Raw genomic sequence first — 26,722 nt, forward strand, 5'->3', positions numbered from 1 at the left:
AACATGTGAAACTTTTCTTACGTGGCCGAGTGCAAAAAATTAGTCGCATGAAAATATCCACTTTGACAGTACAGTAGATATGTACCCCTGTGATAATTTTTCCTTTTAACATTATTGTCTTTTATCCAAGTGCTGTTGATGATACACTTTTCATATGGCACCTGCTCTGGCCATAGATGACAATTCCACGCCTCTAAAAATATGTACATGGAGAGCCATACCAGTAACATGAATCACACTCACTTTTAAAGACTGCACAAAACTGGGGATGCAAAGAAGGAACAAATAATTAAAAGTACATTCATCGTCATAACAACCTCCTCATAAATATAAAGACACATCCACACAAACACACACCCCCACACACAAACAAATAAAGAGAACACACACCATGTGTGTGATGATGATACGTGCCACACAAACACAATCATAGATATTCAAGCATTTTAGATTTCTAGACCGGTACTTCAACAGCAGAAAAGGAGGCACAAACACAGTAGCACTTCCTCAATGTTTCCACTTCCATGCACCCAGATGTGCCGCCCTCTATTCCTCTCGAGTTGGTACTTATGATTCTATGCACAGGTGTTATTGTACTTTTTGAACCTCCCAGGCAGTTCTGATATCTGTCATGTGTGAGTAGAACGCTCACCTGTGCTTACACAGTGCACTGGTAGAAGGGGGCAGAATAACAAACATTAGCCTTTGCCCAAGGCTTTCTGACTTTGCTCTCTGCATTCAAGTTACACATATTTGTTTATTTATTTTTCAAAGGTCCTCACTCCTTTGTTAGCACTGTCAGTTGTGACTGAAGACAGCTAGAGCTGAGTGCAAAGTGCAAAGGCCTAGGAATCTCAACATAATTTAACTATTATTCATGAGCTGGCGGGGGGGGGGGGGGGGGGGGGAGCCCACATTATGTGCTACTGTATCCCTACTGAATAATTCAGTAAATGCAGTTTGACCAACGAAGTCCCTAGATTTGTCCATTGGCCATCAGTGGAAAAATGCCAATTCATTAGCATCTGTGAACAGGGTTCTTCTGATTGGTCATGACTGTCACACACAAACACTGGCAGTAAAATTTGGTTAAAAATAAATAGCAGGCTCAAAATAAAAAATTCTGCATGGCCTCCACAGCTCCTTTTGCTGGGGTACTTTCCAGTTGCTGGTAGGTCGACTATGCATCTCACATGACAAAAATTTTGCTTCTATTGAAATCACTACAATCACTACAGTGGGAGGGCATTTGACATCATCAGGAACAAGATATGATATAGTTTCAAAATGATTTGCTAAAGTCTACTAAGCCTGCATTTGTAATTACGATTCAAAATGAAATATGAAAAGACAAAATACCTATAGAACATAGGTCTATGCACAAAATGGAACAACAAAATGGATTTCTATGTTAAAACTTGTGTAGATAGAGAGGAGAGGTAACACTCTACAATAAATTGAAATGCCATCCATGATGTTCGTGGGAAATGTTACTGACAAAAAAAAGAAACAAACAAACTAAAATTTCCCACATCAAACACGTCCTCTCATTTCTAGTGTGCATGGCAGAATTTGTGGTCATCACTTCAATGAAGTTCAGTGTTTACTAAACTCATCCCAATTTCAAGATAACACGGGAAAAGTTTCTATCCATTAGATGGACGCCTTGAGAATAGGTGCAGCAATTCACAGAATGTCTTCAAAATGATGATCGCGATAGCTCTGCAGACTATCCGAAATTGTGTATCCAAAACAGTCCGAGTTGATTCAATTTTGAGATTCCCTGCCAGCCGAATTAACCTGTTACACTTCACTGGGTCCCCCTTATTTACAGGTAATACTGACTAATGGAAGCTGCGTGCTAAGGCTGCCCGAGAGCAGGGCTGTTTTTGGCAACTTAAGAGGCAAATGTCAGAGGTCAAAGTTGAAAGGCCAAGAGAGAGAGAGAGCAACACTTCAGATAGGCACGCTGTCCTGACAACTGCAGTAACAATCGATGCAGCGCAGATGTACGGGCAGTTTATTGTAACCTGGAGATCAAGGAAGCCATAATTTTCCCTCTCTATGTTTTTTTATTCCATCTTCCCATAAGCACCAAGAAGCATCATTGAGCATTTTACGGCTCTCTTGTTATGATGATTTCATACAATGCAAAAAAGAAAGGAAAAAAAAAAGAGCTGCTCCTGGACAAAACAGCCAAAGATTATGACAGCTATTGCTGCGGCCATGCCAACTTTGTCTCCTACTCTACATTTACACATGATTTTAGAACACTTTGTATCGTTATGATGCCACATATGGAATCAAATGGAAGCATTTCAAGTCACGTGTGAGGTCATGACCTGCGTTTCTCTATAACTACTGTCAACAGGATTACGATGTCAACATCAACAACATGACAGTTCAAATATCCATAGGAAGAGTCTGTAGAATCTTGGGACCAAATTGAGGAAATAAACATCGGCTGATGGATGGTCGTTGAGAACACATGCTGAGCATCTTCCTCCGGTCGGCCGCTAGGATCTCACTGAGACAGGGAGTGCTCGACAGGTGTGACAGGGGTTGTCTAATTCCATGCAAAGACCAACTATCAGTCACCACAAGTGCACGGTGTCTCCATCCACCCTGCACTGCATTCTCGAGACGTAACAGCAGAACACCGCTCAAGCGTTCCCATGGTGATTAGGTTTCAGACCTGTCTGCTACATGCCTGAATGGAACTTGATATACCATGGCAAAAAAAATGTCTTCTTTTTCTTGTTTTGTTGTGCAACCAAGAAAGGGGCAGGTAATATCTTGGGATTGTGGGAGAACTGAGGACATCGAAGTAAAGAGAAGGGACTAAGAATGCAGAGGGGGAAGCAAGTGTAACTGTATCTCAGAAATGTTGAAAACCTGTTGAAAATATTCCTTTCTAAAGAAAAGAGGGTACAAAAACATTCAAAACCAAGGTGGATGGTAAGCATGCAAGAACAAGTACAATCCACACATAGTTCAGGGAAAAGCCATCCAACTATTAAGTGTAACAAAGTTGCTCCATGAAAATGATTTCATTGGGAGCAAGAAGAGATGACAAGTGGAAATACGGATGAGAAAGAATTGAATGGAAATATTTTCTGTGATATTCTGTCATCTTCACTGGATTTAACCTGGAATTAATTGAGGGAGTGTCTTCATGTATATTCAAATATCAGGTTTTGTTCTCTGTTTTAAATACATATATTTCTCCTCATTGCTTAAACAGGATGAAGTTAGAGGATGGAGCTAAAATACAGAATACTGATGTCCTTTCACTGAACTTGTTATTTTGCCACAGATATCGTCAGTAAGTTGCTTGTTTGTGCTACACCCTTGCATCACTTCAATGAAAATGTTTGAAATTTCCTGAATTGCACAGCCTGACCTTTGATCCACAGACTCATCACAAATTTGACATAAGTTGGATTGATGCCAAAATCTACGAAGCAAACTGCCCTTTCATACTGCGCTCCTGTACACCTTATCTACTGAAAATATCGTTTAAAAAAAAAGAAACAAAACTGAGATCAGGACAGATGGACATCCAGACAGACAGACAAACGGAGTGACATGCAAAACGTGATACCTCTAGTCTCCTTGGTTCTGGGACATGTCAAAAAATGAATTGTTTCCTGGAATATCATATTTTTTGCTGGTATCACGACTTCACCTTGTGTCAAAAAAAGCTGGCGGAACCGACCAATGTCAACATCTTTCATATTCCGCCGGAAGACAGACGTCAATGATGCCCGTATGTGATCGAGTTTATTCTGTGCAACACAGATTTAGTGTACGGAGCTCAGAGTTCATTATGTCGCAGGAAATAGATGTATAGTAAAAGCCACATAATGAAAAGCATAATGCCAGCAAGTATTAAGGCATGCCATCCCATCCTGGATGCAGCGTGAATCCAGTTTCAGTCTAAACAGGATGTTCACGGACACTTCATACCAAGGAATGAAGTGCAGAGGTCGTAGATTGGAGGACATGGGTGGGTTTAATATTTTTGGTCTAATCAAAATATCTCATTATAATAGGAACTATAAAGGATGTAGGATCCTACAGAGCTTCCTCAACTATGCTGGCTCCCTCAAGTTTCAGGTCATAAATAATAATGCTTTGACACTTGTATTTCCGGTATCTGGTATTCATGTAGGCCTAAGTGCTTCCTAATAGAAGCTCCTATGATTAAAAAAAAAAAAATTTTCCCCTGTGAGTTTCATTCCATGACTTTGTACCCCATTTATACTAAGCAAAAAGGGGGTTCTGAAGCCTCCATGCACAATGTCTAGAAACTGTGTCCCTCATACTGGAGCATTGTGAAGTTTCAGTTCTAGGAGGTTTTATCGAGTGGGACTTGCTCATAGTTTGGGGGCGGGGGGGGGGGGGGGGGGGGGAGGAGCTTATACCTTGAGGACACGCTACCTTCGAGGATAAGCTTTGTCACGTGAAAGCACATCTTTAATGGGCCAGAGCTTATCCTTCAAGACAGCTTATCCTCGAGGTTAACCCGCTGAGGATGGGCTAAGTTTGCTACAACACACATTTCCAATAGACCCAGCCCGCGTATACTCGCGACTCGTCCTCAACGGGTTAAGGATCACCGTATGAATAGCTAATGTTTGCCAGAAATGAGAGGATGAGTTAGGAATAGGAATGAATGAAGTGAAATCTATCACCCAGCAGCAATACGACAGGTAGGACAGAACATGCACAAAATATTTCAAACACAATTCAACTTATGGTAAGTGTTTATTGTTTATCTGTCCTTGCTGTCCACATATTATAGTCATGTGATCCTGAGGGATACCATTCAATGTGTCAGACAGGAGATGTAGCAATGATATTTCTTGAAACTCAGACAGTTCAAATGTTCATGACGTTTCAAGAAAGAGCAGCATACTTTTGTGTGTGTGTATGTATACTGACAACATGGGCACAAAATACTACCACTGTCATGGTTCCTAAACACATTAAATACAATGGGTTTTTTTATGAAAAAAAGATCATTTAATTTCACTCTAAGCAATATTGAAATATTCACTACTCCTTAACCCACTTGCGTACTCTTCTCTTTATATGTAAATTGATAATTAAAATCAATACTCAGAAACACCCCACACAAAACATGCGAAGTTCACCAACTTTAGCAAGAAATAGCTATCACCATTTTCTGAGGAGTACTGATTTGTATGCATGGAATAGCACCATTTTTTTTTTTTTCATGACGACATATCAGAAAACAGATCAAGGACTCCGAATAATCCCAGCCTCATCTTGTATACAGATTTTTTTTTTTTTTGAGAACACAGCATGACTTGTGAGGCTAAGAATAAACAGAAAGCACTCTCAGCATTCATTAGTAAAGACAATGTTTTTATGACTTTCACAAGTGCTGACAATCTGCAAATATGCAGCATATCACATGTGAATGTACAGCTGTACTTTAGTTTGTGCATATAACTTTTGGGAGCAACGGATTATTCAAGGCTTGTTTATGTACATGATCCCTCACAGATTTATAAGAGAGTATTTACCTGCTCTCTGGTTACATTTTGATAATGATAATTGTAGTGTATTTTTAATCAAATCTTGGTTTTATGAGAAAACATAAAATAAACCTCAAGGCTTCCTTCAATAAAAGAAAAAATCTTATTTTCAACTTCCAAATTCACATTCCCCAATCAACACAGCTAGAGAGAGACAGAGAGAGAGAAAAAAAAAACATTGACAAATATGGCACGCGCATAAAATGGCAAAATAGGTAGGCATGGTCCCTTTATTCTTTGAAAAGTTCAGAACGACATCCTCTATTACAACAACAATAGCCTTCAATGATATTTGTCAAGTCATACCTAAATAACCACAAACACACCTTCATTTGACTTCGATTTATCAATGGCATCAGTCATGCTGGAAAAATTAATTGTGTTCCCAATTCATGCATTGTGACATTCCACACATACCTGTTGGTGTCTATGTCATTATCATAGACAGTCTCAGTATTTTATTATTGCAAGATTTGTGTTTGAGTGCTAGCCCCTTGTCAAAGGCCTTCTCACTCTAGTAATAAACCTGGTCGGAGTCGCACTTTGTACATGAGCAGAAAAAAAGCCATTTGTACTATTAAAACAAGCATGTTTTTTATTCACTGATAAGCATCTGTGATGCAATGATTATTCCTGAATTTCTTGTAAATGGTGCTTGCCAGCACATCTACATTTGTAACTGCACTAACAGGTATGTTGGTTCTTTATTCATTGATATAAACAGTTCTGATGCAATGATTATTCCTGTATTTCTTGTAAATGGTGCTTGCCAGCACATCTATATTTGTAACTGAGAGCAACAGAGTGTTCATTTGCCAATATCAATAGAAGAAGTTAATGCATTTAATGCAAAATGATGACATGGATGCTTGCTGAGTTTAAAGTCTTCTCCCGGCTCATGAGTAATCGTCACATGCCTTTGCAGATCTCATTTACAAGACTCATTTACATGCACTGACGTGCTCAATATCAGCTGTTCCATTCACTTCTTGCGCAATTGTCATTTGTAACGAAAGCAATAGATCCTTTGAAAAGGGTTTTGATCATACGTAATAGAGACTTAAGTGTGTGCCAGTCATAAGGATGTCCTGTAATGATTAATATCTATGTGGTTTGCCACACAGTGACCTCCAGGAAGTATTCTGCGGTTCTAAAAAAATAAAATCCAAAGTCCAAAGTTTGAAGAAATATTTTCACAGTTTGTATTACATGATGGTTTACTTCCTTCATGGGTATGATAGGAATTTAGGGAAACCCAAGATATAACTAAGAGATAAATCATTAACACTCTAGCAAACGAAAACTAGAAAAGCACTCTAAGAGCGCAGACCTCCGCCAAGTAGTTACTTTCCACCCATGATCTTGCTCTTCCCAAAGAAATTTTTTTCTCCTCTCTACAACTGGGAAAAAGCTCATTGGGCTCTTCCACTGAGATCAGTGATTTCCACCCATAGGTCTACATGCTGAAACACTGCCTGATTTACCAATATAGAAGCCTTTGTTACGTCATAAACCCTCAGCTGCACGGCGCGCCTCACCCTTGCAGAAACTAGAGCAGCAGCACGCACTTTCGTGCGCGCATGCAAACCTCAAATGCGCGCAGCCTGAACTCCCAAGTTCATTGACCCTACCTGCCAAAATATCAAAAATCCTTCATAAATCCCCCAAAATTTCTCGGATCACTGCCAAAAGTTAATCGTTGGTTACTTGTGTCATTCTAAACTTTTCCTGCAAGTTTCATCCCAATCCTTTCCCTACTTTTTGAGTTATTTTGCACACGGACAAACTAACTAACGAACTAACTAACGAACAAACCAACGGTAACGAAAACATAACCTCCTCCCTTGGCGGAGGTAATAAAAATAGAAATCATCTCTTGGCTTCCCTTGGTGACCATGGATAGAATGAAAACCAAAAGTTGCTGGATACTACATTAAAATATGGAAAATGATTCAATAGAAATCTGTTTGCAATATTTACATATGGCCATGCTTATTGCAACAACTAACTGTGCTGAACCAACTCCCGTTTGCCAATTTGAATGGATTTTTTTTTTTTCATTTAGGCCTACTTCTTTGAGGCTTCCTGACACATTTTTTGTATGTGTGGGTCGTGCTAAGAAAAAAAAAACCAACCAATCAAACAAAACAAAACAGTAATTGAACTTTTTTAGCTAAAGTCAATCCCAAACTTCAAGGAAATTCCACTCTGTGTTTTACTCTGTGTTCTATACTCTGTGACTTTTAAGGGATTAAAGGGATCGTATAGTTTTGGTTGAGACCTAACTTCAGGTTTCTAACATTTTTGGTGAGATAATAAGAAACCTCTCCTGAAATACATGTATGAAAGAGCCTGTAATTCCATGAGGAATTCAAAGTTTATTTGATGAAAATTTGTTTTGAAATGGCTGAGATACCCAAAACAGAGCGATACGAATAAAATGTGGGACCCACATTTTATTATGATGGCTTTGATTTACTTTGTTTTTGGATGTCTCAGCCATTCTAAAACTGATTTTCATCAAATAAACTTTGAATTCCTCTTAGAATGGTATGCTCTGTACTTATTTCATAAGTAGTTTCTTGGTATCTCACAAAGAGTTAAAAGCCCAATTCTCATCTCAACCAATACTGTACTTATGAACAAACTTAGTGCTAAGAGCTAGGCCTCATGACGGTTTTTGGGTCTACTGGGTAGTGACTGTGAGACCGTGTCATTGGGCAGACTTCCAATCCTCCTTCTTCTCCACCTCACACCTGTGACACTTTCACCCCCATTCAAGGCCAAGGGATTTTTGTTGAAGTCTTATTAAGGGGACGATAATGCATTAGAGAGTCGCCCATTGTCTGGTAGAAATCTCCGAGGCCCGACCGAGCTGCCACACAATTCAGCGAGGTGAGATGGAAATTGACCCGTATGATTGCCCAGGTTTACTCTGCCTCCGCGGTCCAGGGGGCTCTTCCGCGCCCGGATGGCTGGGCCAAATGCATTTTTCTCTCTTGTTCACTTCCAAGACTTTTAAAAATGAAGTAGCTTTCATTACTATTGTGAAAGCTGCACCCTTCAATATATACCATGCACAAAGGTGACAAGAGTGAACACTGTGTTTTTCTTTCCCCATTGAAAAGAGGGATTAAGTCTGAGTGGATTTAGATTGAGACTGGGAATTAAAGGGAAGTGGAGTTAAACCAGTGAAACTGCAACCACGCTTGACACTTTTTCTTTTTTGAGAAGCCAATTATAGGGGAAGGAAATAACAGCAAAGAGTAAAAGAATTAGTTTGATGCACTAAAAAATTCTGAGGTATAAGTAGTTTGCTTTACATCAGAGGAATTTACAAGCCCAAGTCTCTTTCTGCTGCTGTTCCGCTCTGAGGTCCATCTTTTCATGTACCCTCACTAGCTTTCTATCCAATCTATCTGCAGAATATAAAAGCGTCAAGTAAGAGTACAATGTACAAGTGCTATTGGGTTAGTGAAACCTTTGGTGAAACTATGCATCAACCACGACAGCATCTAATAGCTCTTCACTCTTTGTGAATGCATGCCAATTATAGCCTGTAGTTCTATTTGTTTGTTTGTTTTTTCTCTCAAATTTGATTGTTTGCAACCCACAGCAACCACGAGGGTCATAGAGGCAGTTGCCCCCGTTGCAGTAAACTCTTTGTGCTAAATGAGTGATACTATGACTATGTTTGACCATAATGAAACAAAATTACTCAAAGTTTGAAAAGAAAAAATTTAGGCATACCAGAACTTACCCACAGATCACATTTTCTTTTTTTCTTTTTTTGATGGCATGAAAAACAGTATAATGGAAATGAGTGTAATCATATAGTTGTATTGAAGAACTTGTGCCAATGTAAACAAGTTTTCTCCTCCAAAGAAATCTCATGCAACATTAACTTAATGGTGCAAATAAAACCAGAATTTCATCACAATCACTGTCACTCATCTCCTTTTATTGATGGCGACTTCTCGAGACCACTCCCGCTGCCCTAATCCGGGCATGCTCGCAATTGACAAATGGTATCATGAATCACGAACATTTCTCGACAATGTCACGCTACGGGAACTACATTTCGCCATAAGATGAACCTCATCATAGGGAGCTGTGCCCCAGGCACCGTGCTTTATTCTGGGACAACATGACTAATAGCTGATGAGGTATTAACATGCAAGCTTTTCATTCATTCCAATGCGAGGTAAATGCTGTGTGTAATGACCTGCCATTATTCACCACTCCTGATCAGAGAGATGTCATGAATGTCATGTTTGGCAGAATAAACGAAATACTTAATCTTCACTGCCATATATTTGAGGCAATCAACTTCTGGAGGGGAAAAAAATATCACACATAATGACCCACCTATGAAAGTATAGAAATGTAGAACTTGACACTTGAAAGGTGACACAAAGGTGGGAAGCCATTGCTAAACAACCAAACACAGTAATAAAACATTCCACTGCATTCCAGCAGTCTTGAGGGAATATTGTCTGTGTTAACTTGCAATGGTGACAATCAAATATCACAACTTTTGATTCCAGGGCTCAACGTGCTGTTTGCACCCATAAATTCAACTTTATAACAAGAGATTTCCAAAAGATGCTTTTAGGAAGAATGTTCACCAATGCAGGTCCTACATCAGTAAGGACAGTGATGTCACTGTTGGGTCAATAAAACCTCTTAAATATCTAAAAATTGCCAAATGTTCAGGAGAGCGAAAGAATCTGGCAAAACTTCTGTTTCCCTTGAAAAACAACAACAACAACACACACACACATACAAAGATTCTTGCTAAGTGAATCTGATCCACCCTTAATGTATTTCTTGAAGGGATGTATGTCTGATAAATTTATAAAATGATGAAGTAGATCCTATAATCAAATGATGGGATGGAAGAGCATACACATGACCAGGCATTTACTTTTCCAGACAAGCAATTCTGCTAATGACTGGTCGATAACGTGTCCACGACGCAGTGGTGACTGGGTGAGATTTCATGGTTTTATTTACTCACAAAAGTGGATGCCGTTGAAGTTAAAATGCATACATTTGAATTTTTTTTTGACTGAAGAAAAGCAAGAGCTCTTACATGGAACTGATCAAACAACAAGGATCTGCTTTATAAAACAAATAACACACATTTTCTTTGGTTATTAGTTAAATCATCCACACTTGGGAGCTTTGAAACAGTCCAAATACTCTCGGCTATTGCTTCTGGCATGTTAGACTGTTTTGATGGTACTTTGTGTGGATAATTCTTACTAATGTCCTCACTGATGTGTATCATTTTTATGGTAATGTCTAACCCTCATAGGGTCAACATTTTATATGTCATTAACATTTATAAGCTGTAGTCTCACGGGCAAAAGATCACAAAGTTTAAGGTCGCAATCTTTAAAATTTCAAACTTTTGCCAGCGTGACTGCAAACTTCCTGCAAAACTTCTCGCAAAAATTTAATAGGGATATTTCCCAGAACCCGCCAATCTTCTTGATTTTTGGGCAGAGTGAATGCTAGCAACTGAAACTTTGCAATGTTTGTCACAAGACCAGTCCACCACTTGTTTGCTGGCAGTGTCTCTGAAGCATGCGGCTATTGTGAAGTACAGGTGTTCACTGTTACGTCACAATCACTAGCCATGATCAGATGGGGTACTCTTTCTCCTTGCTTGCACACATGCACCAGAGACCCAAACTTCAAGAACTTATAAATCGAGAAGTTTGGCTGCCAGTATGGAAGGATGACAAAAAGATCGCGAAGACTTAGCGATCTTAAACTTCACGATCTTTTGCCAGAGTGACTGCAGCTATAGCGCATGAGCAGGTTGCCAAGTGGTAACAAGAGACTTAAACTACATGTTTGTTGTTTTTCCTGTCCAACAAAGTTTAGTCTCCCGCAGCTAGTCAAAGAACTTGTGACAATGATCAACGGCCTAATCGGCAAGTTCGGCAAATGACTCAATTACGTGGGCAAATTCAATCTCCCAGGGTAACAGAGCACTCCGCTCGATTTCATCCATCAAAATCTCTGCCTGGATAATGGTGGCATTATAGAGTTCACGGCTCCCATTCATCTTCCTTTCATTGCGCTGCACATAACACCGTCTGCTCCATTGTGATTCTCCCCCTCTTTCAAGTTGCGAATAACAGACCAATTCCTTTGTCAAAAAGCCAACTTCCCCCCACACACGAGATTCTTGAAATGAGTGATAAATCTACCCCCCTGTGATGTCGATCAACAAAGAATGTGCACTTCAGAACTTTTCTTACGCGAGTCCATCCATTTGCTGGTAAATGAGGCTGAAATTTCAAAGGGCAAAATGTTTGTTTTCATTCTAGCATTATCAAAATTTACAAACAGGAAAGATACAAACAAAACTTTGCAAACTCATCTTATCAAACTCGCAGAGTAATTACACTATTTAGAAAAAGAGCAACATAGTACTGCTTGTACATTTTCATGGCATTTTCTATTTGTATGCCTTCAAAAAATCTAACGAAATATAAACCAAACATTGTACATTAGCATCCAATCATAGCAGACTAAAAGTTACACAGAGCCCTTTCATATTGGCAAACAACTCATTTTATATGATAAATGTTTAAAAATGTGTTTCATGCTAATCTTTAGAGTCACTTTGGGCTGTTAGTTTGGCATTGGACTCATTTATAAACATGTTTGTATTCATATTTCATACTATCTGAATCTTTTCTTTTTTTTAGTTTGAGACAGACTTAACTTTAACTATAAAGTCTCCCAAATTTTTTTCTAGGCCATATCTCGCAATCAGTGTTCCGAAGTTGTTTTTCCAATCAAATTTTGTGCCATTTGCAGTCAGAATACTTTGACCACAAAGATGTGATTGACAAGGTGAACCTCAGCTGGATGCTGTTTTCACTTCCGCCATAATAGTGGGTGCATATACATACATTGTAGATACGAACTCTTTCAATTGTAGGCATATTGAGAGGTACGTGTTTGATTGACAGAATGTGGAATGAATCGTAATACTGCATGGAATGTCGTTTGAAGAATGAGCTATTGGCGATACTTCCTTCATCATCTCCATTTTTTGCCAATGTTCTCCTCACACATTCAACAATGTGTTGTATCAAAACATTATTACAGACAAATTCTTTAGCAATTGAGAAAATCCTCAGCATCATACTTCAGGGCATTTTCACATTTTCAGCCCAATCTTTTGAAGTAGTGTGCTATTTTCAGAATCTCGAGCTTTGATTTTCATACCCCAATGCCTATAAAGCATGCTATTTGATAATGTGAATTCACATCAGTGTGCTAATTTGAAAGCCAAGCTCGAAGAAATGTCTCAACCAAAAATTATGGAAATTTCTGCAATATAACAGCGCAATTCATTCCATCATGCCTTATGTGTGTGACCCAATTGATTGAGGCAACCTGCACACAAATTGCAGGTAATTTTTTGAAGGCACACGCTCAACCTACACTGTTTGCACATGTTCAGCTATCGAATTAGCTTGAAAAAAATTGGGGCTAATCTTTTTCGGGCTCATGTGAATAGGAAATGAAATAGCATGCTAATATCATATGCGCTCGCGAAAAAAAATCTTGGGCTTGGATTTTCATCGGGCTGATGTGAAAATTCCTATTGATGCAAGTTGTACAACCAAGTCCATTCTACAACTTTACATTTTATACTCATCTGATTTGTATACTTTTAATTCTTTCTGATGTAAAGCAGTCACCTACCACAGTTCTCAGAACACACACTTTGAGTACGACATTCACAAATAAGTGGACAAGAAAATGATATCAAGAGAGCTCTGACAAAGGTGTAGATTTAGATTCTGAAAAAAAGAAGTTGTGCAATTCTTTAATTTCAGCAAATGAGTTGAATCAAGGTTACAAGCCCTGGCTCCCTATTTCTACTCCGAGATGTGCGTATGTACATGATGCACACACTGCGTGTGTATGTGTGTGTTGTGTGTGATAAACAAACCTTAAAATATCAGCATGTTGCTAAGAATTTGCAGTGGCAGGAAAAGAGTAACGAAAGTGAATAGATCCTAAGATGGCGGTGGAGGAAATAGTCCTTTCATCACAAATAGTAATTATAGCTGCATGTTTATTCCTCCTTCCCTCTGCACAATGGATCATTCACACAGTGGAGGACACAATAACAAATGGAAGAAAGCTGAATCGTTGTTCTCAACCTGGACAGCTCTGGCGTCAATTCTTTTCACCTTTCTGTTTGCATCAGCTGGAAAAATTTGAGCAGGGTTGTCAATTATATACACGTCCACACCAACAGACACACCCTCACACACTGTAATGTCCTTCTGGTTCTCAGCCGACGATATAGGTCTATAAACCTATTAACACAAGCTTACAATGACCACCCCTTCAAAAAGTGTCTTGGGCGAAAGTTCTTTTTGAATAATTTTGAAAGTAAGTGGAAAACTATTGTAGTTAGAACTCTCAACTGCATTTGCAACATGAAGGATATTTCATGGAATCTTATGAACAACAAAGCGGTCTAATCAGATACAACCACAGTTTGGTTTTCATAGCATCTTCAATGTGATTGCTCTTTACTACTGTATAGGCCTACGCTGTTATTTTCGTGAGGGTTTAATTTTCGCGAATTTCGCGAATCACGGCTGGACCGCAAATTTAACAACACACAAAGATGTCACCGTCCACTAGGCTAATAGTGCAATTATGGTAGCCTCGGTGTCACATCGTGAAAACAACATCTCGCGAAATGTCTGTGACCTCCTCATTCGTGAAAATATCTGTATGCGAAAATAACAGCTTAATATACAGTATATGAATTGAGAGTTTCTCTTTCTCCATCATCACATAGGCTTACTGCAATATGAAAGATCACACAGAGCATGTGTGGTCGATTCACACTGCACCTCATGTGCACAAATGGAATTCAAAGAAAGAATGCAGCAAACTACTGAAAAAAAAAGGAGGAAATTCAAAACAATTTTTCTCATTCAACTTTTGAAATCACAGCACTTCTTGGTAGTACCTATTGCTCCATCTTGTCAGTGTATGGTCAAAGCATTTTTGTGATCCTGCACATTGTGCAACCAAATGATGTGGTCAGGTTGAATGCACCAAGCAAGCATCATTAAGTTTCCAGTCCTTATGCCGTGGCAGATTTGTGGGGCAGAATCTTCTATAGTACCATGGGCAGTCAACCAGACGTCCATTAAACAACACTTTCATGCCACCTTTAATTTGGCAGTCATAATTATGGTCCTGATTATCCAGGGTAGCCTCTTCAGTGTAAGTACTGCTTTTTACCAGAAGACCCTGCCGTACTACCCCAGTACTGCCAAGTACCCATTTTATAGCCTACCTGGTATACACCAGGAGCAAGAGGGTTCTTGTGGGTGGAAACATCTCGTCAATTACAAAAGCACTTGGAAGGTTTTGAACCCTGGACCTCACATGAAAGTCAAGTCTTATCCACTGTACCACAGCACCCCGGCAAAGTTTCGATATTTAAACCATTCATAGATTATAATACTTTTGCGTAGAAAACCAAGAGTTGTGAGGTGATGTCTCCTTAGCTTCTTCTACTTGGTGTGTATAGTTTTGATCAATATCTCTATGACTGGGTAAAAACATGTCAAACTTAATCTTTCTTATTCTATGTTGAACAATGATAATAAAACTTTTTTCAATTATATTATTTCATCTGATTTCTATACTGCCCAGTGGCTGGGATTAAAATCAACTCAAGCATTTGCACTTTCACACACTCAGTAGAGCTCGCATACTCCGCAGATCAATTGGTCTATGTCTGCCTCCAACCTCTCTATTAAAACCTCCCAGTCAATAGGTGCAATTTGGCAGAATAACTCTGACCTTTGATTCCTGACTAAACTGTATCTTGCACTGAATCTAATCAGCCCGAACAATTCATCTACCTTTGGTATGCAGTTTAATTGGAACCTATTCCTAAATACCATTGAGCTCTATTGAATGGTTCAAAACTACCTCCAAGCGTAATTGCAATTTTCAGTGTAGTAGCACAATAAAGTAGTCGGCAACCTGTAGTAGCACTCTGCATTGCTATTGTGAAGGAGGAAATGTCAGAAACAATAAAACTGCATTTTTTAATTTATTTTTTTCTTCCGGACAACAAACAAGCAGTATCTTGGACAAATAACACACCCAGCTGCATTGAAACTGATACCGGTACTACACAAATTTCTACCAAGGTCGTTAAACAGTGGCCCCGCTATATACAATGCAAACCTTCATACCAACATCTATAAATTGAGGCAGGTTGAATAAATTGAGGCAAGTTCTGCAAAATGTTTCACTCTGGGGGAATTTCCCCATTTGCCAGGAACAGTTCCAGACATTTCATCGGGTAGTGTACTAAAAAACGGCAAGGAAATAAACAGCCACCTCCCTGGTATAAGAGATGGCTCAGACACACATATTGTACTGCGTAGCACTATGTTTCGGTTGCAGGTAACACTCTGAACTTCAGCACCTTCATTAGCAGCCAATTGAATTCTTGTTGCTTCTATGCAAACATTCGCATTCAAACATAGAATGTTTGCAAGCGACTTCAATTCACTATATCACTTTGTCAGCATGTTCCCGCTTCTCAAATTCCTCACTTTGGTTCTAAGGCATGACTGGAACATCATCACCTTCTATGTCTGACATGAACAAACAATACGGTACTTGCATCAAAGTACCTTTCACAAATTGGCTTCACATGCACGAGTGCTCAAGTATGGCACCTACATTATGACATGGCATGGCAATAAGGCACAATAAATTTTTTGTACTGGCCTAAGTTCATTCCCTCGGCTCTTTTCTACCCCTCCCTTCTCTCCATTTTCACCGAGTCAGCATTCTACCGGAGCACACTTTCTACAATAATCCTAAAAAACACACAAGAAACATGTGTTTTCATAAAACCAAAATTCCTAGGGGAAACTAGTTCACATTTCAACGCCATTGGTAAAGTCAGCACATTCCTTCTGATAACACGAGATAAAGTTACATCGGTCACAAAGTGAATGAAGATACAAAGTTTCATTTTCATGATGTATGTGACTGTTGTACAGGATCACTATCAATACCGAATACGAAAAAAACAATACACAAAAATACAGGAAAGGGAAAGTTGAGGCTGAAGTCCTGTAGCTCAGTTCAGGGCATCTTGGAACAATTTTGAAAAGTATGAAATGCCTGATAGTCATTTCATGAAACTTGAAAGCATTGTCGTAAAAGATTTAAATGAAATTATCTGTAGGGAAAGGAGTAGGGACCTAATTAAGGTTGAACTTGAGTTGGTATGATACCACCCATTGCACAGTTTCCTGTAAGATTGTACCATACAGAAGAACAAACATTCAAAAAAAATCCTGATATAATGTCCTTCTCACACGTAAATGAGAACAAATTCAGACTGAAGAGGGGGGGGGGGGGGGGGGAGTACAGTGACACAGCATTTGCACTATCATGTTTACAACAGTATAACTCTCCAAAGTTCTTGATTGAAACCTGACTGAAATCCCTGAATGAACCAATTTCGCTACTCTCACACAGGAAACCAGGCTTGTGTTTTACATCATAATTTCAAGACATTTAAAGCAACCGGTCCTCTTCCCAAACTTCCAAATTTGTATTGTCCAAGTAACATGCTACTATATATGTATACGATGTCAGTGTTTGGTTAAAGCTCCAAAAATATTCAGCAATGACAAAATACAATGCTGTCTTTCATGTCTAAAGGAACATCAAGTTACAATAAAAAAGGGTCAGGACAAAATCACTCTAAAGATTCATTGTTTAGCAGCTGATAAGGAACTGGATGCTGTGATACATTTTCTCCATAAAAAGCCCCCAAGATACCATATATTTCTCCTAAAAATCTCTGAAAAAGGTTTTGAACACTAGAGTTTAATAGTAGATATGTATCATACTCAAATTCCATAATTTAGCACAAACACAGCCTATCTAAGGGTGCAAGTGTGGATTTTTGTGAGGCCCACAGCACACTACATCTACATTGCAGAGAATATCCAGGTACTATTATGACCTTTGATATGGGGATTGATTTGTCGATGACTTTGTGAAATGTGCTATCTATAATATTGCCAGATATACATTGTAGCTTGCTACATAATTTTGGTAAACAGGGGCAAGATATCATTGTTTGACACGATAGATTGATAAATGCTTCTCTGCTCTAGTGTATGATCTATTCATCTTGACATATTGCAGGATATAAACAAAAATGCAAAGTAGTTACAATATTCTTGAACAGGCATTCAGTATGCTTGTGTAATATCGTCATCCTGGTAAGATAATTTGATAGAATAATTATGTATCTTTATCAGTAGATGAACTTCAGCCTTAGTGTGCTTTACATGTTTGAATGGGCCTCTTTGTGCCCCTTCCACCTCTTACTATCCAAAAAATTGGTCAAGGCCCAAATGCATAATTGTAGGAATATACGTCAATACCATTTTGCAAGAAAGTTCAATTTGGAAAACATGAGTGATATCAAACAAATGGAACGCTATCAGTTTGATTTCACTTGCAACCTAAAACTAAAGCCCCCGTCACACTAGAGTGGATCGAGTCAACGAATGCCCAGCGGATCTGAAAATTTGGAGATACGCTCACATCCGTTGCTCTTCGTTCGAAGTCCGCTTGACGTTCGCTGTATTCGCTAGCTGTTCGCAGAGATTCGCAGAGATCCGCCGGAGCCAAATTTTGATTTTGGACATGTCCAAAATCTTGAGCGGATGACGAACGGAATGACAATCCGCTTTGTGTTCGCTTAGCATCCGCTGATCGAAAGTTTTGGTCGCTCTGCGTTCGTTTCTTATTCGTCCGCCGTTCGTCCAAATTCGCCCAGCAAATCTGCACAGCGACACATGTTAATCAACGTAGTAGAAAAACAAAATAAGTTCTTCATAGCACACATAATAATAATAATAAGAAGAAGAAGAAAAAAAGGTCTTATTTACCCAAGGTAGCCTCTTCAGTGTTGCCACTACTCTACCAGAGGAACCTGCCATTATTATTACCCTAGCTTTGCCAGGTACCCATTTATACACCTGGGTCGAGAAGGACATCGTGGGTAAAAAAATCTTGTCCAAGGATGTAAGCACTGGGCGTGATTCGAACCCGGGTCCTCGGTTCGGGAGTCGGGAGTCGTATCCACTATGCCGCAGCCCCCCCCCCCCCCCCCCCCACACACACATGACATTTCATTATACATATTCTGGCATTAAAGGACAAGTTCACCTTTATAGACATGTGGGTTGAGTGAATGCAGCAATATTAGTAGAACACATCAGTGAGAGTTTGAGCAAAATCGGACAATCCGTTCAAAAGTTATGAATTTTTGAAGTTTCTGCTAAGTCATGGCTGGATGAAAAGACTACTATAGCTTGTAATGTCACATGAGTACAACGATATAAAGAAAGAATAAAGAAAATTCAACATATTTCCATATTCTCGCATAACTAAAGAACACTCGACTTCTCTCTTTCAGAAGGCAGGGGGAATAATACTTTGTATTACCCTTAACATACGTCAGTATGCAAGTCGAAGAAATGTGCACTTTATTCAAAAAGTAAAGTTTTGTGAAATTCTCTTTTTATTTGCCTTATATAGTTGTACGCATGTAACATCATGCACTGTAGTAGTCTTCTCTTCCAGCAGTGACTGCACAGATACTTAAAATATTCGTAACTTTTGAACGGATTGTCCCATTTTCCTCAAACTTTCACTGATGTGTTCTACTAATATTGCTGCATTCTCTCAATCCTTATGTATATGAAGGTGGACTTGTCCTTTAAGTAATAAATGGTAGATAATAACCGCACTTGCAGTGCTTGTATCGAGAACATTATTCTAAACCGCTGCTATAAAAGTCAACCTGTAGTAAATAGGAATCTATGTATGGAAATTGGGAATTGTGAAAGTTCGACTCCAGTTGGAGGCATCAGATGCAATGGAGGATGTTGGACTACCAACATCATCGTCAACGTGATCATCAGAAGGAAGTGCACTTTTAGGGGAATCTTGAGGACTGTCGAAGGTAGTGACATCAGGAATACTTGGTGGTGACTTCTGCTTCCTTCTTTTTGGGGCCATTTTCACAGTCACAACATTACTTGACATTGTCACTGCTCAAAATGATTTGGTGAAGTATGCGTCAGCCGAGATCCGTCGCATGATTGCCGCAGTATCGCTTTGCATATGTTGGGCATTCGCTGCTCATTCGCTTTGTCCGCTCAGCATCCGTTGGATGGACTGTACGCATTTGCTGTCATTCGTTACTTTATCCGCTCGTAACATGGTTAGCATATGCTCATCATTCGTTAGGCAAACGTTCGAAAACCACATTTTGCTTGCGAATTCGAGCGTATCTGGACTTTGCCAAATTTACCGCTAATACCGCTAAAATATTGTGTTTACAGTACTACCCCTGGAGTAATAGTGTTCAATACAGAAAAAAAAAAACAAAACAAAAAAAAAAACTGGTGCACATAGATGTCATGTTTGATTTCTATCAGCTCTGGTTGTTATGTCTCTGCCTAAACCTGTCGACTGGCATTCCATGGCCACGCAGGCTAGATGGAGACAAACTTAAATTTGCCCGAATATCGCTTCCTGGCTAAACAGTTCACTTCCTGCTTGTTGCCAAACAAAAAACACACACAAGGTGAAAGTAGAGGGGAGGTTGAGGTGGGAGGGTGGGGGGAATGGGAGAGACTGTCTATCTGTGACTGACACACTACTCTCTTTAACAAGGTATATCCACAGCACAAGGAAAAACACAGGTAATCAACAGAGTGGCAAAGGGAAGTATTGATTTGTTATTGTTCCAGCATACCCTTTGTTCCTGTTTTGTTTGTTTGATTGCTTGTTTGTTTTATCTAAATGTATAATACATAGACACTACGGACAAACAAATTCAGATATAACACTTAAAACTCTTCAAGCTATCACACCAGCTCAATGCTCCATTGTAGATTTGTACAGGGTCATCGCTTATAGTTCTCTAATTAAATTAGGACAGCCACCTCATTTCTTAACAAAGGTAATTCCTAAACAGGTCTATTCAAATGTAGATCCAACATTATCAATTCTGAAGTGCCTTTAATAAATAAACGCCCTATCTTCTACTATTCCACCATGAAAAAAAAAATTACTAAAGTCAATATTATTATTTACATTATCGAGAACATCTTCTTTCCATGATTGAATATTCATTTATCTGAATCAACCTTTATTATCAATTTTTCTTTTTGACCGTCCAGTATTTAAACACGCCCTGATAACAAATCTCTGTGCATTTTACCCCCTTTTCAGATGCATGCCATTTTATACCAGAACTCGATAACGAAACGACGTATAAAGAATCATCGTATAGCCGACAGACCGTTCAGACACTAATTTCGACCGTTCTGGGAAACGTCGTACAGATGTGCAGTTTCCCAATGGGCATGCTGTTATGGTCATGAGTGACAGCTGTGGGGTCACCTTTCGTGCGCGCTCCCATTAAGCCCCGCCCAGTTATACCGTTCTATGGTCGCCATACGTTCAGACGCACATGGAATGCTGATTCGTTATCGAGTTGTAGTTCGAAACGATGCTCTGACCGTCGTTTCGCTGTACGTCGTTTCGTTAGTCAGCCTTCAGACGTATAAATTCATCATATAGCTATACCATTTTGGTATAGCTATACCGTTGTAGTATAAATTTTTTGCGTCTGAATGCCCTGTTATAAACACACTTCAGAAAAGATTACCTGGTGCACTTGTAAAAAAAAGAACTAAGTAATGTTCAGAGAGAACTGATACAAACTTTCTAGACAGCACAAGGCTGACTTTACGTTTTTTTTTTCACATTGCCTTGAATATTAATTTGCACGCCATAAATTGGCACAGTTTTGATGGTTCAGGAACGATTTTGAAATGATACAAGAATTTAAGATTCTCTGGGCTAACATGAGAAGAAAGAGACCAAAAAAAAAAAAAAAAAAAAAAAAAAAAATCTACTACAGCTGCCAGAAATCAATCTTCTAAAGGGAGTCATTGAACGAAAACATATTCACCACCAGGGGCCCCCCAAAATCCAGATGGACCACACTTCCACGAAAGTGAGAGTGAGAAATGGGATATCAGGAGAAAGTTGGAGCCTAGGGAAAAGCTATGACTAGACCCTCTCTTTTCCTATGTAATATCATCTATAGATTATATTTTGCGTTTGTTTGTTTGTGCGTTTGTTTGTTTGTTTTTTCCTTCCTGAGTATCACCACCTGTAACAAATTTACCACAGAACTGGTTCCACTTGAGCCAAGTTTGATGCTGGATTTCTCAAGGGGGAAAACCAGGTCATTCCTTGAGAAAGAGAGAGCTCTACAGCCAGCCATCAGACAGCAAAGAGTGTCGGTTGTCATGGTAACAGACATCTCATCACATTGTAACCTCTACATCCAGTCTTTCAAAATCACCCCAGACAATCCCCCCCCCCCATGATTTAGCAGAGCAAACAGTGAACTTTGTCACACTGTTACCAATTTGTTGGAGCCAACTTTCACAATTCCCATTTCCATGTCAAAGGTTAAGCACCCAGACTTCCAAGTACGAAAGGGTCATTCAACTGCATCATCAACACAACTTAGCATGCTAGCAAAAAGCTTGCAACATGGTATGCAATTTTTTTTTGTGTGTGTCAAGAAACTTGCATCATCAATCCATACATTGCTTTTTAAATGCTAAACTCACATCATTACTCAAAATCTACATTAATCTGCTTTATCAAGTAATATCTAGAGAAATCTTCCCCAGATGAAACTTGATCTAAGTTGCAATAATACAGTTATTTTTGTAAGACACCATACTAAACTGAATGTGGACATTCTTTGTAAACTTCCTTGATTTCATCGATCATCATGCAGTATTGAATGGGATGATATACATAGCACTAATGTACATTTAAAAGTCTTATTGATACTTTCAATTCGTCGGGTGCCCGTGCATTGGCCGTTAATGCAATACAATTTGTATTGCGTTAACGGCCAATGCACGGTCACCCGACGAATTACTGCTCACTATCTTTGTGAATAGTATTACCAGTAGAAGACTAGTCCCAAGTATACTTGGGTAGGTGTCAATACAATAGGAAATGCGTGTTGAATAGAAAAATCAGCTCGACCTCAATGGGCTAAAACTATAAAAGAGCAAAATTCCTTTAAAAAACAGTTATTCCGCCAACAAATTTGCTCATTCAATTTGGGAAGCAATATTATTTCTAGGGTAATATGTTCTGCCCTTGGATCATTCTGACTAGTATAAAGCATTGATACTACAGCCTCTCATCAGTACACAAATGATGCGCAGGACAGAGTGTAGATCTATGAGAACTGGATGCGTACCAAAAGGGTAAGTTAAAGTTTGGAACTTTTTAAACCACGAGCACAGTGAGTGGGTTTTAGACTGTTTCTAGAGTTTAATGCGAGCATCCAACTCTCACTAATCCATGAAATAAGCCTGTGCATCATTCATTTTATAAAATGGGCCCGTAAATCTATGAAATTCAACCTTCTTCCCCACCATGCATCCAGTCCACCTACAATACTTTACAAGGCTTGAGCCATGCATTCAGATTTTACCGGACGCATGGCTCTGTGTGGATCAGTAAAAATCAATGCACGATAATCAACCAATCAGATTGCAGAGATTCTAAAGCCCATTTTACATTCTCTGTTATTCTACAATGCGATCACTGTAAAGGACCAATGAGCACACCTAGTATAACATTGCATGTACAGTCAATACCCTGTAGTCACAGCTATAAAGATCTGACCTTACATTCAACGCTTTACATGGAGGGAACTGAAATCATAGCCATGAGGATGTTTACTTTGATCGAGAGAGTGATGCCTTTTTGGAAGAGTCTTTTAACGAGAGTCTGGAAGCTAAACAAAATAAGATGGAGGAAGTCCAAAACCCAGGTTAAGTGCTCTGGGCATTCACCTCTCTACTCAATGAGTTGGCAGGCATAAAATATACAGCATGTTCCAGGTCAGCAAAATAAGCAAGGGCTAATTGAGCTTTACGAGCATGCAAGCTTCAGTGCACTCTCCTAGGCCTACATGTGCTCAAAAGGAAGTTTCTGCGATGTACAGTGTACAACCATGTTTGTTCATGTACATAACGTTAGATTCAGAGAATACATAAAGATCATTGAAACACTCAAGTGAAAGTTTTAGGAAAAATCAGAGAATCCATTCTATTTATGGCAAGTTATGCACTAGTTTATCATATTTGCTTTAATAATTCAGTGTGTCACCCTCTCTTGAAATAAGCCCACCAACAATCTGCACTCTAAAAAAAAGAACTAGATATAAAAATGCATCTAAGAGAGTTTCAAAAGTATGTTTTCCTAATGAAAATTACACATTCCATAGATGTGTCATAGCTGTATGTAAAGGTCAATATTCTCTGTGCCTTCTGGAAAAGCTAAGCAAAGAGCTCACTGGATGTCCAAGCAAAAATCCATTCTTTTGGAATTCTTCTCATTTTTTTCTTCATAATGCTGTAATACCATTTTAATTTCATTTTTGAAGCACCATGAGCACTGAAAGGTGGACCTGTGCGCTATACAAGTAGCCACTATTACTATTATTATCATTATTAATAGTACTGTGACATCACAGCATGTTGTACAGTTCCTACTTTGTAAAGGCCCTACATGAAATTTAGCATATTTTGAAAAGATCAAAACTTCTGAATGGGTTATCAGATAATTTCTTAAACTTTCACAGGCTATGGCATGGTACAGTTTGCATTATCTAAATTCCCATACACATAACTGGAGAAACTTCCTTGTTAAAGTAGAAAATGGTTTTGCCCTGTCTCCATCAGTCTCACAAAGTTTGAACAAGAAGCAGAGCAGGAGCAGTCTACAGTGTACAGTGGTAAGCTAATATATCGGTCATTGGCTTTTCAGCACTACAAAGCGCAACTATTTCCCTTCATCTAATATCTTAATCAGTACTTCAAAGAAATGAGTGAGCCTTGAAAATTGTTCAGAACGACTGTAAATCTGAACAAAGATGAAGCTCTTCCTTTTATACCAAATGAAGGACTGGGCAGAATATAAAAGGAACCCACCCTGGACGGAGTGGGCTGTTATGACTGTCGGGCTCCTCGTCGCACAAAGCGAGAAGAATGACCCAGAAGTAGGACTATTGTGTGAGGGAACCAATGGTCTCCATCTAGCTTCTGGGATCCATACCACACTGAATGCCATCTAATGAAGCGTCCCATCTTCTAATCATCTGATTACCATTTGTTTACCCTGCTTATCCAATAGCTGTTGACTCCTGTCAATACTGATGAACGTATTCATCCAGGGCTCCATACATGGATGAGGGACAGTTATGACACAGTTACTGTCTTGAAAGTACACCAAATTATCTACACCAGAGACTCCAACCCAAAGCACCTTTTGATCTGGAGATTCTCCCGCCTGAAACCCCTAGCAAACGGGAGACTCCAAGTTGATGTGTGTGAAGCGCGAGGTTCCTGGGATTCTAGATGCTCTTTGGTACTATCTAAGGCTTATTTTTTCAACATGCAATACCAATAAGTAAGAAATCCTTTCCAACGGGAGACACAGAGCCAGGGCGGGAGAAATTAAATCTCAAATGGGAGAACGGGAGATTTTGCAAAAATGGGTTTTCGGCGGGAGATCTCCCGTCGAAAACGGGAGAGTTGGAGTCTCTGCTACACTCTTTATCAAGGTTCTCTCTCCTCTCTCTCTTCTTTCATCTTCATTCCTCTCCTTCCATGTTCCTTTGTAAGTTTTCTGTTTCTCTCTCTATGCCAGTATTACACTTGAACCGACTTTTGAGTTCACAACCTACAGCAAGAAAATAGGAGTGATTAGTGCTATATATGTACTTGGACTCTGGAGTTCATAAAGAGACTTCATACTGTAAAATGAAAGTTATGTGAGTACTATCAACTTCAGCAGAATACACCCAAAACAGAAAGTGATTAAAAAAAAAAAAACAGAAGAGAAAAATACAAGTAATAGAATTGGGAGGGGGGGGGGGGGGGGGGGGGGGCTAGGGCTCATTATAAAGTTGGGCCAAGCCACAAAACTTTGTGGTCATCATGCATTTAATGACATATACCAAGTCAAGCAGAGGAGGCAGGAACTGATGCAAGAGCAGTACTTGTAACAGTCAGATGATCGATGAATTTCTACTCTAGGAATAATGCTGCATCAAATGACATCAATACAATGCATTCTATACAATTTATCACTTGTGAATTCTTTTTCTAAGTCACAATTTGCCATATGATATATTTTATTAAGATTTTCGCTGATCTGCTGCTACTCTAAAAACAAATTATTGTAGTTCTTAGAAATGTCTCTTCACAGAATTAGAAACTTGATCAGGCACAAAAGCAAACAATCTAAGCACAGAAAAACAATTAGCACTTCTTATGGTGGATGAGTACTAAACTCCATGCAGACTCTTTGTAATTGTATACCAGTACCAATTACAATTCGGAAGCAAAAATCACTGTAGCTTTAAATTCCAAATGACCCTCTCAGCATTTTATCATATTGTTAAGGTTAACAAATAATCAATATCAAAGCATTCTCTGTTCTTCCATACATTAGGTTCTTTACGGGATTTGATTTCAGTGGTTATAAATTCTACCAAACACATAATTATATCAGCCTGAATCTGAATATAAATACACAATGGTTGTACATTATAAATAAGTTTTGACAGAAATGTGAGCTACAATTTACAAATGATAAAGTTTGAAGACTGGCCTTTTGGTATTTTTCCCGTGCATCATAATTAACTATTTACAATAAGAAAAATCAACATTGTGAGCCAAAGCCATCTGCATCATGGTAATTGCAACTCAATTGGCTCATGATATACATTATTTTGTCCTCATTACGAAACAGATATGACAATTTGAATTTTTTCTCACAGGTTAGGCCAACCAAATCTGATATGCCTGATTGTTAGTGATAAGACACAACACAAGGATTGACAAGAGAGCTTTTTTTTAATCTTTGAAGGATGTTGGACTTAAGAATCAATCATGGTCTAGATCTAT

At 39.0% G+C, this 26,722-nt stretch overlaps 1 protein-coding gene across 1 annotated transcript in view; it reads right to left on the reverse strand.

The window, feature by feature from the left end:
- LOC139741432 (phospholipid phosphatase 1-like) overlaps positions 1–26,722 on the reverse strand; it is a 66,224-nt gene that overhangs the window by 38,480 nt on the left and 1,022 nt on the right. The window lies entirely within an intron of this gene.

This window comes from Diadema antillarum, unplaced genomic scaffold (assembly GCF_040938485.1).
Source record: "Diadema antillarum isolate AM-2024a unplaced genomic scaffold, OU_Dant_1.0 seq00000929_RagTag, whole genome shotgun sequence".
NCBI classification, from domain to species: domain Eukaryota; kingdom Metazoa; phylum Echinodermata; class Echinoidea; order Diadematoida; family Diadematidae; genus Diadema; species Diadema antillarum.